The sequence below is a fragment of the Engystomops pustulosus genome, chromosome 2, assembly GCF_040894005.1.
Source record: "Engystomops pustulosus chromosome 2, aEngPut4.maternal, whole genome shotgun sequence".
Taxonomy (NCBI): Eukaryota; Metazoa; Chordata; class Amphibia; order Anura; family Leptodactylidae; genus Engystomops; species Engystomops pustulosus.
In genome coordinates this window covers 171,891,232-171,909,007 of record NC_092412.1, presented here as the reverse complement: position 1 = coordinate 171,909,007, position 17,776 = coordinate 171,891,232, and the positions used below count along the sequence as shown (strand labels likewise).

The following is a 17,776-nucleotide window of genomic DNA, read 5'->3' as shown; positions in this document are numbered from 1 at the left end:
ACCGGTCTCATCTGCCTCCTGTCTTTTTCCAATATTAAATATTGTGAGGGGAAGTCCAGCGGCTCCAGGGGCCTACATCCTGACTTCCAAAAAGATTAGAAACAGATGAGAGGAGGTAGAAGGCAGTCTAAGACTGGGTATATAAGAGGGTAAAGTAGGGCAGGTCGGTAAGCACAGGGAGAGGGGGGATGGAATGCCTGTCCCCGGGAAAGAGCTATTTCTGTTTACGAGGTTCATAAAGAACGCCTGTAGTCTGTAGACTGCCAGAACAGCATCCATGGCTGCCAGATCTTTTGAAATTTACACGAGGTTAGATCCTCCAAGTGCATGATATCTTTCACGTTCGGTATCCACATGGCTATCATGGGGGGACTAGTCTGTTTCCACAGAATCGGTATACAGGAGCGTGCAGCAATGATCAAAAAGTGAAGTAAGGAGCGTTTGTAGGTCGTAGTGGATATGTCTCAGTGGTAGAGGAGAAGAAGAGGAGGGTCCAATATAATAGAGTCACCACAAATCAGCAAGACACTGTAATCTTTTCAAAAAGAAGTGAGAATTCGGCAAGACCAGAATACATGATGGAAGGATCCCTCATCTTCTCCACACCTCCAGCACAAGGCAGGGATCTGTGGGAATATCGTTTGTAATCTGGTGTGGGCCCTATACCACCTGGCCAAAAGTTTGTAGCCTGCCTCTTGATACCTAGAGCCGATCAAGGAGCTGTGAATAATCAAAAATCCTAATTTTTTGTTCCATAGTTAGGGAAAGGTTTAAGTCAGATTCTCAATGCTTGATGAATTACGGCCCTGGGTCCTATGGGAGAGACGTCAGGCATGAATATATGCGGATGATAGTGTGTGGCGTAAATTTCCTGTGGTGGAACATAAGCACTCAAAAGATGTTTTGGTCCCCGCAAAGTGAGAACTTGGGGACAGAGAAGTTAAGTAATGCTGTAGCTGCTGAGCCCTCCATGGTCCCAGCGGCACAGGGTCTGTGGTATTTTGTAATTCCTGCAAGGACAGCCAATTGGAGTCTACCAGGAATTGCTCAGCACAGAATTTGCCTGTCGCTCTCCATTGCTTAAAGACAGGGTCTTCACAACCTGGGAGGAAGTTTGGATGGCCTAAGATTGGGGTCATAGGGGACTGCTTGGGTAGTAGTCGCTCTCTAACTAACTCCGTCTAGCAACTCTGGGCAGTCGGGCCTGCTGTAGGATAATATTTCAAAGCCAAGGTGTCAACTGGGTCTAACCAAGGTACACACTGAAGTGGTAGCGTGGGGAAAGACTGTGAAAGACACCAATTTAAAACTCTAGACAAGTGTGCGACCTTGTACTAGTTTTTGAAATCTGGGAGTCCTACCGCCCAGTGGCTTTGGATCTAAACAGTGTGGATCGTTTAATTCTGGCCGGTTTACCGGCCCACACAAATTTATGTTACATGGCATTTAGAGACTGCAAAAAAAGCTTTCTGTATCTTCATTGGGGTGGCTTGGAAAAAGTAGAGTAAACGTGGTAAAATGTTCCTTTTAAGTATGGCACAGCGCCCGAATGAAAAGAGTCCCTTGGTCCACCTGGCACCGTCCTCCCCACGGCTTTTAAGCATGGGAAGGAAGTTTTAGGTGTAGAGCTTCGAGAGATCAGCTAGTAATTGGATCCCCAGGTATTTAATGCTTTGGGGTGCCCATTTGTAATAAAAGGAGGCTTCCAGTGTCACCCCAAGCTGCTCAAGCAGGGAAACGTTTAAGGCCTCCGATTTGGACCAAATCATTTGAAAATTAAATAGCTGAGTAAAGCATTTAATTTCCTGCATTAGGTTGGGAAGGGATACCTGTGGATTTGTCAGAAAGAAGAGGAGATCTTCAGCGTATGCGGCTATATTATACGTAGAGCCCCTGACCTCAACCCCTGTGATATTGTTATTACCACGGACCTGCCGTAGGAAGGGCTCCAACGAGAGCACGCATAGGAGGGGAGACACCCTTATCTCATCCTATTTTGGATACCAAAGCTGTCAGAGTGTGCCATTCACTCGGACGGACGCAGAAAGGGCGGATGATCGCAGAGGGGCGACATAATCCAGTGAAACCTTTTAGCTCCAATGGCAGATTTAGCCTTTTCGGCATCAGTTGAAAAGAGCATGAGTGGTAGGTGGTTTATCTGGGCTTTGTAGTTCATTGTTTTGGTGGTGTTGTCTCTAGATTCCATGCCCAAAAGAAACCCCGCTTGGTCCGAGTGAATGACACCAAGCAGGAGAGGGGCTAATGGCATTGCTATCACATTAGCAAACAATTTGAGATGCTGATTCAATAGGGATATAGGTCAGTAGTTTGAACACTGGGTTGTGTCTTTCCCGGGTTTGGGTATCACCACAATAGTAGCCAGAGGAGCATCTCTGGGAAGCGTTGAGCCTGAAGCTACTGCATTAAATGTCCAATGAGGCTCGAGGAGCCCTGAACTTTTTATAGTACGGCAAGGAGTAGCATTGGGTCCCGGGACTTTACCTGACTGTGTTTCTTTGATAGCTTGTTGAAATTCTAAATCTGTTTCTTCCCAAGTTAGTGTTGGAAGGCCTGAATCTGCAATGTTAGATCTAATGTTATTCAGCCTGGCTTTAGTTGTGGTATTGAATTCTCAAGATTATACAAGGATTGGTAATAGTCTTTGAATGTGGCTGCTATGTCAGAGTTCAAAAGTCAGGTCTCCCCAGCTGTAGTCCTTATTTTTGGTACAAAAGTTCTGGCTCGTTGGGTCCGTAGTGCCCTAGCCAAAGTTCTGCCACATTGTCACTATTGAAAACCAAATCAACCCCCATAATCTATGACGCCTCTCTAACTACAAAAGTCAGAAAATACCAAAAAACAGAGCTGCAAAAAACTTTTTTTAAGGAAAAATATATATCCTTTATCGAAAGTAAGTAAAGGATATAACCTCAAGAGTGAGTGGTCGTTAAACAACAACATTATACTTTGTACAATATAGATTAAAATGAGACAACATATGCACATACAATGTAAATACCCTGAGTGATGACAAAAAGGAGGGGGAAGAAAGAATAAAAAGAAAGGAAATAGATCACAAAGAATTAAAACCCACATAAAAAAAATTAAAATAAAAATTGTTCAAAAAGAAGGAAAAAAAAAGAAAATCAGGAGACAAGATATATCTTGTCTCCTTTTTTCTTCTTTTTGAGCAATTCTTATTTATTTAAATTGACATAGAACACATCCACATAGAACACCACAAAACATTAAAACCCACATAAAAAATTTAAATAAATAAAAATTGTTCAAAAAAAAAAAAAAGAAAAAAAGGAGACAAGTCTCCTTTTTTTCTTCTTTTTGAGCAATTTTTATTAACATTTTTTTATGTGGGTTTTAATGCTTTGTGGTGTTCTATTTCCTTTCTTTTTATTCTTTCTTCCCCCTCCTTTTTGTCATCATTCAGGGTATTCACATTGCATGTGCATATGTTGTCTCATTTTATTTTAATCTATATTGTACAAAGTATAATGTTGTGGTTTAATGACCACTCACTATTGAGGTTTACTGAGGTGCATTTAATTACACTTTGTCATTGTCATTTTTCATTACACTGATAGCAGCACATGCACTCCAATCTTATATATGTTTTTATTATTTAGGGTTAACATCGAAGTGGTTCTTAGTATTTTGCACATGCACTTTACTGTTGTTATTGGTGCTTTTTCTACTGACATCCATGCACTTGATATCTATGCACTAGTAGCACCTTAAGTTTTGATCATCTGTTAAGGTTAATATAATATAAATCAGTCATTGCTGTTTTTTATTGATATTTATGTACTTGATACCAATGTACTAGTAGCACTTGGATTATCCGGTCAGCACAATATAAATCTCAGTCGCGTATAACTTTTCTATATCACTAGGATATGTATGTGTCCATGTGGATACATGTGAATATATGCTTCATGGGTATAGTGTAATATATACAGTATTTATCTATCTATTTATTTGTAGTCAGTTATGTATGTTATCCTGGGTATTTATTAATTATTTATTAATATTGTTACCACCTTGTGAAATTTCCATCTTGTGTGTCTTTTCATATGATGCATTGATGAGGATTTTAGGGGTTTATTGAATATATGAAGTATGATATATCAACTCTGTTGATTATGTTAATATCAAATGTTAATATCAAATATAAGCGGTCCGTATGTGTTTTTTTAATATTCTTCATTCATTTCTGTATTAAATATGTTGGGCCAAGATACATATATTTCTACCGTACATTTGTGCAGTATGATCTAGCGGCGTTCAGACGACGCGCCTATGCGCATTCGCCGCGAACGTGCATGGGGAAGTGCACGGTCACGGGATACGTCTCCATGGTAACGTCTCTCCGATCACGTGATTCGGGGTGGCAATTCCTGGTGGCGCATTTCCGGTGCGCAACCTTAGTGCATGGGCACGTCACATGGTGGGTGCGTTTTGAAGCAGAGACGCCGGTAGAGAATATAAAAGGTTAGACATGGCACTGATACACCATCTCTTGACGAAGCATCAGTGCGAAACGTGTTTGCGGTAACTGTGCTATAGTAATATGGAATTTTTAAATACCAGAAGGTACCTCCGGTTTATTTATTATTCGTTTCAGTGCAATACTGCCACTTTACCCCTACTGGTCTTACCTTTTGACTATTTAAAAATACTGTTGACACTTTTTTGACTCTGTGTTTGCCCTATCTCCATCCGGGGCTACTTGTGTCCCCTATGTATTGTATTGGATTTTCCCTTTCGAGGGATATATATGTATAATATTTGTATTTACTTTCAATAAAGGATATTATATTTTTACATAAAAAAAGGTTCTTGCAGCTCTGTTGTTTGGTATTTTCATACTTGGTATTTGAACCTGGGCTGGGGAAAACACAATACCTCCTGGAAAAGTTAGAAAGGGTGAAACACGTTGAGGTGGATATTGGCGTCTCCCCAGGACCTGTACCCTGTACCGGATCAACGAAGTCCATCGGTAGGTGTTGGTATTTGTTTATACTATTTAGGTGATATTCCTAGTGGCTTGGAAGATACTGGGATATAATTAGTATCTACCTTTCCGATTTTGGTTTTCTATTTTGACAAAAATGCAATCACCAAACCATCGATGCATCCACAGTTCATAGAATTTTTTTTTTAGCAGGATGTGCACATTAAAAATCAGTGAAAAAAATACCATTCGTTGCAAAGCCTGGTACTCGCAAACTCCAATATTCAAAATTCATGACTCCAATATCAAATTCATCAATTGGGAACAGCAAGAGAAAAATAGATTGGATCTCACCAGTCTTCTGTGTGATGGTTCTTGATCCAGTGGGAGACAATCCAGGTGCGTAGGACCTATTGTACCCTACAATCAGCTCATTACCTGGTGACCCAGATGCTCCTGTCCTGACAAGGACAGTCCCAAAACTGTCCCTAGCAGCAACTATTAATCCCTAATTGCTAAATGTCAAACACTCCTTACGCGTTTCATGTACCATAGGATACAATCATCAGGGGAATTACATAACTGATTGATCCCTATCTGCTACTGTAGCTGTTCCTGCTATACTTAGCAGGAATCTAAGTGGGGATATACGCGAGCTGTGGCTCATGTGCTTGATGAAAAAAAATACATAAGAATATATAGGGGCAGTGGCTCCTATATTCAATAGCGGTCCAGTGTGGTAACTAGATCATATGGCGTGGGCGCTATGTTTGGTGTGCTCAAGTATTTAAAGCCGATATCATCCTCCCTCAGGATCCTGCTTGGCCGGGATCGCGATCTCGTCATAAAGTGGGAGGAGTCACACTGAGGATGGGCTCCGTGAGAAGGGGCAGTTCTTCCCCATGTCGTCACAAGGGGTGCACCTATCATGCTCCCTTCAGCACCTAGCTATTGGACTTGTTGTGAATGTGTCATTGCAGCGGGAGGGGGAGTGTGCTGTTTACAATCACCAAGGAGATGCTAATGCATTAGCCGGCTCTTAACATACTGAATGTCTATGCCAAGCAATGTCTGTAAGTGCTCAGTGTTTAAACTGCCCATGGATTGTAACATATATAGAAGGATGAATGTACAATTGTTTTTTAGCTGAGCGGTAACATGCAGGTTCCCGAACAGAAACATGTAGGCAGAGCCGGATCTACATTGGCGCTCCTGGAGCACTTGCGCCGGGCCCCGGGATCAGCCCTCTCTATGGGGCCCCGGCATCTGGCGCTGTAGATCCGGCCCTGTACACAAGAACATGCTACAGGGGCCCCCGCAGGTATCAGCTGCTAAGTATGGGGCTGCTAAACGCTATTAGCAGCCCCATACTGACACGCACACACTATATGGTACTGTGCCTTTAATGCACAGATACCATAGAGTGGCAGAAGTGCAGGCAGAGCGACCTCTGCCTGCACTTTCAGTCCTCCACAGACGGCCGATCTATGACTCATAGATCGCGCCGTCTGTGTCTCCACACTGCAGGGAGATGAAGAGCCTGGGTGCAGATCATCCTGTCAGCGCTGCGAGGGATCGTCTGCAAAGGTGAGTGAACTTTTATTATTTTATTGTTTTACAGGGGCCCAGAAAGGAAGATAGAAGATAATTTATATATATTAAGGGGCAAATGTATAGTGGAGGGGGGTATTTATATATGGAGGAGGCACTGTATAGGAGACAGAGGGGGGAAGCCACTGTATAGGAGACAGAGGGGGAAGTCACTGTATATGGGGGGTGTATTTTATATATGTTGAGGAGCAAATGTATAGTGGAGGGGGGTTATTTATATAGAGGAGCCACTGTATGGGGAGTGGGGGGTGTAATTTATATAGAGAGGAGCCATTGTATAGGGGACGGAAGAGGGTGTAATATATATATATATATAGAGAGAGAGAAGGAACTGTATAGGGGACAGGAGGGGGTAATTTATAAATAGGGAAGCCATTGTATGGGGGACGAGGGGGTGTAATTTATAAGTAGGGAAGCCACTGTATAGGGGACGAGGGGGTGTAATTTTTATATATAGGGAAGCCACTGTATAGGGGACGAGGGGGTGTAATTTTTATATATAGGGAAGCCACTGTATAGGGGACGAGGGGGTGTAATTTTTATATATAGGGAAGCCACTGTATAGGGGACGAGGGGGTGTAATTTTTATATATAGGGAAGCCACTGTATAGGGGACGAGGGGGTGTAATTTTTATATATAGGGAAGCCACTGTATAGGGGACGAGGGGGTGTAATTTATATATAGGGAAGCCACTGTATAGGGGACGAGGGGGGTGTAATTTATATATAGAGGAGCCACTGTATAGGGGACAGGAGGAGGTGTCATTTATATATAGAGGAGCCACTGTATAAGGGAGTAGGTGTCATTTATATGTTTTGGGTTTAGTTGTTAAGTGGTGGTTGCTGTATAGCAGGGGCAGCTTTATATAAATGAATGTAAATGGCAGTGTACAGTGAGTGGCCTATAGCAGGGGTACTGTTCATTCATACATGGGGGTGCCATATATAGCTTTAGTAAGCAGGTGTTGTCTATATATATCCAGGTGCCATGATATTGTCAGTAATTGAGGTATCTTTAAGGGCACAGATGTGCTGCCAAGAGCTGAAGACATCTAGGGGCGAATTCATCACAGCTGGAGGAGTTACACCGGATGAAGAAGAGATCCCAGTCTACAGGGGGCGCTATAGAGGCTGTAATGAGGTTGTAATGAAGAAGACAGTAAACAGTGAGTAATCAGATATAATTATATTAATATTTTTGTTTATCTGCAGAGCATTTCATTTTTAATTTTAATGCATTTTTTGGTAATGTTTTTTTATTGAGTATGTGTTAGGTGGTATTATTTTGCAGTGGTAATGGTAGCGGTCTGGTGGTATTATTCAGTCATACCGCAGCGATAATGGTAGTGGTGTGGTCATATTATTCAGTCATGATGCAGTGGTAATGGTAGTGGTGTGGTGGTATTATTCAGTCATGATGCAGTGGTAATGGTAGCGGTGTGGTGGTATTATTCAGACATGATGCAGTGGTAGTGGTGTGGTGGTGTTATTCAGTCATGATGCAGTGGTAATGGTAGTGGTGTGGTGGTATTATTCAGTCATGATGCAGTGGTAATGGTAGCGGTGTGGTGGTATTATTCAGACATGATGCAGTGGTAATGGTAGTGGTGTGGTGGTATTATTCAGTCATGATGCAGTGGTAATGGTAGTGGTGTGGTGGTATTATTCAGACATGATGCAGTGGTAAGGGTAGTGTTGTGGTGGTATTATTCAGACATGATGCCGTGGTAATGGTAGTGGTGTGGTGGTATTATTCAGACATGATGCAGTGGTAATGGTAGTGGTGTGCTGGTATTATTCAGACATGATGCAGTGGTAATGGTAGTGTTGTGGTGGTATTTTTCAGACATGATGCAGTGGTAATGGTAGCGGTGTTGTCATATTATTCAGTCATGATGCAGTGGTGATGGTAGTGGTGTGTGGTGTTAGTCAGTCATGAAGCAGTGGTGATGGTAGTGGTGTGGTGATATTATTCAGTCATGATGCAGTGGTAATGGTAGTGGTGTGGTGGTATTATTCAGTCATGATGCAGTGGTAATGGTAGCGGTGTTGTCATATTATTCAGTCATGATGCAGTGGTGATGGTAGTGGTGTGTGGTGTTAGTCAGTCATGAAGCAGTGGTGATGGTAGTGGTGTGGTGATATTATTCAGTCATGATGCAGTGGTAATGGTAGTGGTGTGGTCATATTATTCAGTCATGATGCAGTGGTAATGGTAGTGGTGTGGTGGTATTATTCAGTCATGATGCAGTGGTGATGGTAGTGGTGTGGTGGTATTATTCAGTCATGATGCAGTGGTAATGGTAGCGGTGTGGTGGTATTATTCAGACATGATGCAGTGGTAGTGGTGTGGTGGTGTTATTCAGTCATGATGCAGTGGTAATGGTAGTGGTGTGGTGGTATTATTCAGACATGATGCAGTGGTAATGGTAGTGGTGTGGTGGTATTATTAAGACATGATGCAGTGGTAATGGTAGTGGTGTGGTGGTATTATTCAGACATGATGCAGTGGTAATGGTAGTGGTGTGCTGGTATTATTCAGACATGATGCAGTGGTAATGGTAGTGTTGTGGTGGTATTTTTCAGACATGATGCAGTGGTAATGGTAGCGGTGTGGTGGTATTATTCAGACATGATGCAGTGGTAATGGTAGTGGTGTGGTGGTATTATTCAGACATGCTGCAGTAGTAATGGTAGTGGTGTGGTGGTGTTATTCAGTCATGATGCAGTGGTAATGGTAGTGGTGTGGTGGTGTTATTCAGTCATGATGCAGTGGTAATGGTAGCGGTGTGGTGGTGTTATTCAGTCATGATGCAGTGGTAATGGTAGTGGTGTGGTGGTATTAGTCAGTCATGATGCAGTGGTAATGGTAGTGGTGTGGTGGTATTATTCAGTCATGATGCAGTGGTAATGGTAGTGGTGTGGTGGTATTATTCAGTCATGATGCAGTGGTGATGGTAGTGGTGTGGTGGTATTATTCAGTCATGATGCAGTGGTAATGGTAGCGGTGTGGTGGTATTATTCAGACATGATGCAGTGGTAATGGTAGTGGTGTGGTGGTATTATTCAGACATGCTGCAGTAGTAATGGTAGTGGTGTGGTGGTGTTATTCAGTCATGATGCAGTGGTAATGGTAGTGGTGTGGTGGTATTATTCAGACATGATGCAGTGGTAGTGGTGTGGTGGTGTTAGTCAGTCATGATGCAGTGGTAATGGTAGTGGTGTGGTGGTGTTATTCAGTCATGATGCAGTGGTAATGGTAGTGGTGTGGTGGTATTATTCAGACATGATGCAGTGGTAATGGTAGTGGTGTGGTGGTATTATTCAGTCATGATGCAGTGGTAATGGTAGCTGTGTTGTCATATTATTCAGTCATGATGCAGTGGTAATGGTAGTGGTGTGTGGTGTTAGTCAGTCATGAAGCAGTGGTGATGGTAGTGGTGTGGTGATATTATTCAGTCATGATGCAGTGGTAATGGTAGTGGTGTGGTGGTATTATTCAGTCATGATGCAGTGGTGATGGTAGTGGTGTGGTGGTATTATTCAGTCATGATGCAGTGGTAATGGTAGCGGTGTGGTGGTATTATTCAGACATGATGCAGTGGTAATGGTAGTGGTGTGGTGGTATTATTCAGACATGATGCAGTGGTAGTGGTGTGGTGGTGTTATTCAGTCATGATGCAGTGGTAATGGTAGTGGTGTGGTGGTATTATTCAGACATGATGCAGTGGTAGTGGTGTGGTGGTATTATTCAGACATGATGCAGTGGTAATGGTAGTGGTGTGGTCATATTATTCAGACATGATGCAGTGGTAAGGGTAGTGTTGTGGTGGTATTATTCAGACATGATGCCGTGGTAATGGTAGTGGTGTGGTGGTATTATTCAGACATGATGCAGTGGTAATGGTAGTGGTGTGGTGGTATTATTCAGACATGATGCAGTGGTAATGGTAGTGTTGTGGTGGTATTTTTCAGACATGATGCAGTGGTAATGGTAGCTGTGTTGTCATATTATTCAGTCATGATGCAGTGGTAAGGGTAGTGTTGTGGTGGTATTATTCAGACATGATGCCGTGGTAATGGTAGTGGTGTGGTGGTATTATTCAGACATGATGCAGTGGTAATGGTAGTGTTGTGGTGGTATTTTTCAGACATGATGCAGTGGTAATGGTAGCTGTGTTGTCATATTATTCAGTCATGATGCCGTGGTAATGGTAGTGGTGTGGTCATATTATTCAGACATGATGCAGTGGTAAGGGTAGTGTTGTGGTGGTATTATTCAGACATGATGCCGTGGTAATGGTAGTGGTGTGGTGGTATTATTCAGACATGATGCAGTGGTAATGGTAGTGTTGTGGTGGTATTATTCAGTCATGATGCAGTGGTAATGGTAGTGGTGTGGTGGTATTATTCAGTCATGATGCAGTGGTAATGGTAGTGGTGTGGTGGTATTATTCAGTCATGATGCAGTGGTGATGGTAGTGGTGTGGTGGTATTATTCAGTCATGATGCAGTGGTAATGGTAGTGGTGTGTGGTGTTAGTCAGTCATGAAGCAGTGGTGATGGTAGTGGTGTGGTGATATTATTCAGTCATGATGCAGTGGTAATGGTAGTGGTGTGGTGGTATTATTCAGTCATGATGCAGTGGTAATGGTAGTGGTGTGGTGGTATTATTCAGTCATGATGCAGTGGTAATGGTAGCGGTGTGGTGGTATTATTCAGACATGATGCAGTGGTAATGGTAGTGGTGTGGTGGTATTATTCAGACATGCTGCAGTAGTAATGGTAGTGGTGTGGTGGTATTATTCAGACATGATGCAGTGGTAGTGGTGTGGTGGTGTTATTCAGTCATGATGCAGTGGTAATGGTAGTGGTGTGGTGGTATTATTCAGACATGATGCAGTGGTAGTGGTGTGGTGGTGTTATTCAGTCATGATGCAGTGGTAATGGTAGTGGTGTGGTGGTATTATTCAGACATGATGCAGTGGTAATGGTAGTGGTGTGGTCATATTATTCAGACATGATGCAGTGGTAAGGGTAGTGTTGTGGTGGTATTATTCAGACATGATGCCGTGGTAATGGTAGTGGTGTGGTGGTATTATTCAGACATGATGCAGTGGTAATGGTAGTGGTGTGGTGGTATTATTCAGACATGATGCAGTGGTAATGGTAGTGGTGTGGTGGTATTATTCAGACATGATGCAGTGGTAATGGTAGTGTTGTGGTGGTATTTTTCAGACATGATGCAGTGGTAATGGTAGCGGTGTTGTCATATTATTCAGTCATGATGCAGTGGTGATGGTAGTGATGTGTGGTGTTAGTCAGTCATGATGCAGTGGTGATGGTAGTGGTGTGGTGGTATTATTCAGTCATGATGCAGTGGTAATGGTAGTGGTGTGGTGGTATTAGTCAGTCATGATGCAGTGGTAATGGTAGTGGTGTGGTGGTATTATTCAGACATGATGCAGTGGTAATGGTAGCGGTGTGGTGGTATTATTCCGCCATGATGCAGTGGTAATGGTAGTGGTGTGGCGGTATTATTCAGACATGATGCAGTGGTAATGGTAGTGGTGTGGTCATATTATTCAGTCATGATGCAGTGGTAATGGTAGTGGTGTGGTGGTATTATTCAGACATGATGCAGAGGTAATGGTAGTGGTGTGGTGGTATTATTCAGACATGATGCAGTGGTAAGGGTAGTGTTGTGGTGGTATTATTCAGACATGATGCCGTGGTAATAGTAGTGGTGTGGTGGTATTATTCAGACATGATGCAGGGGTAATGGTAGTGGTGTGGTGGTACTATTCAGTCATGATGCAGTGGTAATGGTAGTGTTGTGGTCATATTATTCAGTCATGATGCAGTGGTAATGGTAGCGGTGGGGCGGTATTATTCAGACATGATGCAGTGGTAATGGTAGTGGTGGGGCTGTATTATTCAGACATGATGCAGTGGTAATGGTAGTGGTGTGGGGGCACAGTGTGGTCATTTATGGTGTGAGGGGTATATATGATATATGTGGGGTACATTGTGGTCAGTTGTAGTGTGAGGGGTATATATGATATATGTGGGGGCACAGTGTGGTCAGTTGTAGTGTGAGGGGTATGTATGATATATATGTGGGGGTACATTGTGGTCAGTTGTAGTGTGAGGGGTATATATGATATATGGGGGGCACAGTGTGGTCATTTATGGTGTGAGGGGTATATATGAAATATGTGGGGGCACAGTGTGATCAGTTCTGGTGTGAGGGGTATATATGATATATGTGGGGTACATTGTGGTCAGTGTAGTGTGAGGGGTATATATGATATATGGGGGGCTCAGTGTGGTCAGTTGTAGTGTGAGGGGTATATATGAAATATGTGGGGGCACAGTGTGGTCAGTTGTAGTGTGAGGGGTATGTATGATATATATGTGGGGGCACAGTGTGGTCAGTTGTAGTGTGAGGGGTATATATGATAAATGTGGCGGCACAGTGTGGTCAGTTGTAGTGTGAGGGGTATATATGATATATGGGGGGCTCAGTGTGGTCAGTTGTAGTGTGAGGGGTATATATGATATATGTGGGGGCACATTGTGGTCAGTTGTAGTGTGAGGGGTATGTATGATATATATGTGGGGTACAGTGTGGTCAGTTGTGGTGTAAGTGGTATATATGATATATATGGGGGGCTCAGTGTGGTCATTTATGGTGTGAGGGGTATATATGAAATATGTGGGGGCACAGCGTGGTCAGTTGTAGTGTGAGGGGTATGTATGATATATATGTGGGGGCACAGTGTGGTCAGTTGTAGTGTGAGGGGTATATATGATATATGTGGGGGCACAGTGTGGACAGTTGTGGTGTGAGGATATATATGATATATGTGGTTGTACAGTGTGGTCAGTTGTGGTATGAGGGGGATATATGATATATGTGGGGGTACAGTGTGGTCAGTTGTGGTGTGAGGGGTATATATGATATATGTGGGGGATACAGTGTGGTCAGTTGTAGTGTGAGGGGTATATATGAAATATGTGGGGGCACAGTGTGGTCAGTTGTGGTGTGAGGGGTATATATGAAATATGTGGGGGCACATTGTGGTCAGTTGTAGTGTGATCGGTATGTATGATATATATGTGGGGTACAGTGTGGTCAGTTGTGGTGTAAGTGGTATATATGATATATATGTGGGGTACAGTGTGGTCAGTTGTGGTGTAAGTGGTATATATGATATATATGGGGGGCTCAGTGTGGTCATTTATGGTGTGAGGGGTATATATGAAATATGTGGGGGCTCAGTGTGGTCATTTATGGTGTGAGGGGTATATATGAAATATGTGGGGGCACAGTGTGGTCAGTTGTGGTGTGAGGGGTATATATATGATATATATGTGGGGGTATAGTGTGGTCAGTTGTAGTGTGAGGGGTATATATGATATATGTGGGGGCACAGTGTGGTCAGTTGTAGTGTGAGGGGTATATATGATATATGTGGGGGCACAGTGTGGTCAGTTGTGGTGTGAGGGGTATATATGATATATATGTGGGGGTATAGTGTGGTCAGTTGTAGTGTGAGGGGTATATATGATATATGTGGGGGCACAGTGTGGTCAGTTGTGGTGTGAGGGGTATATATGATATATGTGGGGGCACCGTGTGGTCAGTTGTGGTGTGAGGGGTATATATGATATATGTGGGGGCACAGTGTGGTCAGTTGTGGTGTGAGGGGTATATATGATATATATGTGGGGGTATAGTGTGGTCAGTTGTAGTGTGAGGGGTATATATGATATATGTGGGGGCACAGTGTGGTCAGTTGTAGTGTAAGGGGTATTAAATATATGTATATAGGATGATGCCAACCAGTTCTGTTTTATAAACCTGCAGAGATGAGTCTTGGCTGCAAGAAGTCTCCCTGAAGATTAGACAGGAGGGAAGAGACAACATCAGGGGCGTCACCTGAGGACTGGGATCTACTACTATATAGTTACTATAAGCTGGTACATACTGGTCTGTCTGTATAGGTTATCATATAGTATTGCAGTATTATCCAGTCATTATGTAGTGGTGATAATCAGGATGTAATGTTATTATTTGGGCCTGGTACAGAGGTGTCATTAGTGATATTGCCCTTTGCTCGGTGGTGTTCATCAAGTTCATCAATAAATGGAGTTTCTATGTGGTAAATTATTGGTAATACCGGTCTGTGTATAGAGTCTTGTGCTCAGTATCAGGATGTTGGTATTTTATTTATGTTGTGGTGATGCTGTGGGTTGCAGTTTCGAGGCATTGTTTGGAATAGTTTGGAATATTGGTTTTATGATAGTTTTAATTTGTAACAGTATTGTGGTATCATTATCTGGTAGTAGTATGGCGCTGATATTTGTAATAGGATAACTATGTGGTATCTTTTTTTCACTTATATTGTTGTGGAAGGGGGCCCCGCGTTGGCTGCCGAGCTGGGGGGCCCCATCTTAAATGAGGTGCTCCATACCGCTGGGACCCTTAATCTGGCCCTGCATGTAGGGGTATACAAGGCTCTTTTTACAGATATAGAGTTATAGAACACCTACAGCCTATATAGTATACTCATGCTTACTCAAGAATTTAGGCAAGCTTGTTTTTAAGTCAATCCAGAGTTTCTTACAAAAAACACCCAAAGTTTTGCATCCCATTCAGTCCCTTGGTGGGGGGGGGGGGGGTTACGGTATCTAACAGGAAAATCCACCTGTAGGACCAATTTTTCCGAGTTGCCTCCCTTTAAAGGTCTTTTGATCACTTGAATGCCATGGAAGCGAATTTTATCTGCATTACCATTGTGGACCGTGTTCACATGGCGGGCCATATGACTAGGACATCATCGATGTACCTATACCAGGCATCGATGCTTAGGGTATTTTGTGAATTTGTTTCTGAAAAGACACATGTTTCCTCCCACCAGCCCAGGAGAAAATTGGCGTAGGTTGGAGCACAAGGCCAACAGATCGCAGTGCCACTGAGCTGGTGGAAGAATCTGCCATTAAACACAAAGAAATTCTGTGTCAGACAGAATTCTAGTGACTTCAAAATGAATTGGTTATGCCTCTCCTGCTGTATACCTCTTGATCTTAAGAAGTGGGCTACTGCATGCAGACCCATCTTGTGGGGGATTGAGGAATACAGGGCCTCGACATCTATACACCCCAATATATGTTCTTTATCGAGGGTAATTCCTTTTAGTTTAGACAAAAGATCAAGAGTATCACGTGTATAGGAGGGAAGTGCCTCTACAAAGTCCCGTAGGACCTTTTCCAAATATATCCCCAGATTCTGGGTTATATTACCCACTCCTGATACAATTGGGCGACCCTTTAAAGGGGTCCTCCCCTTGGGAATCTTGGGGAGACTGTAAAATGTTGCCACCACTGGATTCTGCAGTAGCAACTATTTGTATTCAGAGTCATCTATTAGTCCCTCAGATTTGGCTTGTAACAATAGAGATTTTAGTTCTTTTAGATATCCTTCCGTTAGATTACTTTGAAGGATTTCATAAGCTTCCCTGTCTCTCAGCAGATCCAGGCACATATCTCTGCATTAAAATGTGTCCATAACCACCGTGTTGCCACCCTTATCCGAGGGCTTAATTGTTATCGATGACTCTTTTTCAAGAGTTTTTAGGGCATGCATCTCCTCTTTACTCAAGTTGTAGGGAGTATATATTCTGTCAATGTGCCCTAGATCTTGTATAACTCTGTTGAGGAAGACATCTGTTGGGGAAATGTCTGTGTTCGGATTACCGCTCTGTTGTGGATTATTCTCGAGGGGCCAACTTGTTAGTAGTCTTATGTCAGGGAGGATGTCCTCGGGAACCCCTAAACCAGAGCTAATTTTTATGTCTTGTTTTACAAAATATTTATGCCACTTGAGCTTTCTGGCAAAAAGATGTAGATCTTTTACCATGTCAAATAAATCGAAATTGGAGCTTGGTACGAAGGATAACCCCTTTTTCAAGACCTCTATTTGTGTATCTGTCAACGTAAATGAAGACAGATTGATGACTTGAGTCATACAATTTGTATTCAGTCCTGTGACCTTCAGGTTGGAATTTACGATTTGTATGGTGCCATCTGGGGTCCCCGATTGCCTCTGGCCCTCAGTTGATAGGGGTGCTCTATTTTAATTGAATTTTTACCGAATGAAATTTAGTTATGGGCTATTAATTATATAAATACTAAGGTATAGCAAAGTGTGTTTTTTTTCTGGATGACTGTGAGTTTACATGTCAGCTTACCATATTTTGTTCCCCTCTGGGAAATTCATATTTTATATGTAGTTGTAAACATCATTTTGTATAATGTGAGATGTACACATGTATTTATGTATTACATGTATTTACTGTGTTTGTAATAAAAATTATTTTAGCAATTTATGAGTTGGCGTAATTAGGTTCTGTGTGTATTTTAGGGTGCTTATCTCTATTTATGAAATTTAGGGGCTTGTAGGCGTTACACGTTTTAATCTCTCTATGCTCATCTAGATGTTGTGTTCACACAATGGGGCAGATTTCTAAAATGTGTCGTAAGGGAAGACAATGACGAGTTAGACTAGACAGTCTTATGCTGCACAAGATTCATTTAAGTGTCTGATGCTGAATGATCTGGGGCTCCAGACCAAAAGGAGGACAGGTGCGTGCAGCACCACAACATATGGGCCATATCCGCAGGAGCTTAGCCACACTTTGCACAGGTATCATCTGGTCAGATTCCTATATCGTGCATGAACTTGGTGTACTTGGGACAACCTGCCAGACTCGCTAATGGACATGGTCAGGACCGCTTCCGAGCCCTCCCATTGTTCGTCCATAATGGCCCCCATGTCTCTTTCCCATTTCTGCCTAACCCTAAGAGGGTGACTGTCCAGAAATGTATCCAGTAAAAGTCAATACAGAAGAAATATCAGGCCAGCTAGATAGGTCGTGTTAGCTATACACCTAATAAGTGGGTCTGTTTTGGTATCTATTTTAGTCGTTTTTGTGCCTCAAATGCATGGGGCATTTGCAGGTACCTTTAAAAGAAGCTATGAGCAATAGCTCCTCCTGCAGCCGCAGGAATGATTTTATGTCCCTTCCGTTACTCAGTTGTGGCAGCTCAACCAGGCTTACGGAGTTCCAGTATGCACTATCCTTAATCTTTGAAAATTCTCCAAGGGCTGCATTGTTCCATAGGGGGGTA

The 17,776-nt window shown here is 42.7% G+C and overlaps 1 long non-coding RNA gene across 1 annotated transcript; it reads left to right on the top strand.

The window, feature by feature from the left end:
- Positions 1-6,399: 6,399 nt before the first annotated feature.
- Positions 6,400-16,974, top strand: LOC140118879 (uncharacterized). Its single transcript, XR_011853278.1, has 3 exons — positions 6,400-6,556; positions 7,601-7,746; positions 14,454-16,974. It is a non-coding gene; the product is annotated as an uncharacterized lncRNA (long non-coding RNA).
- Positions 16,975-17,776: the final 802 nt, after the last annotated feature.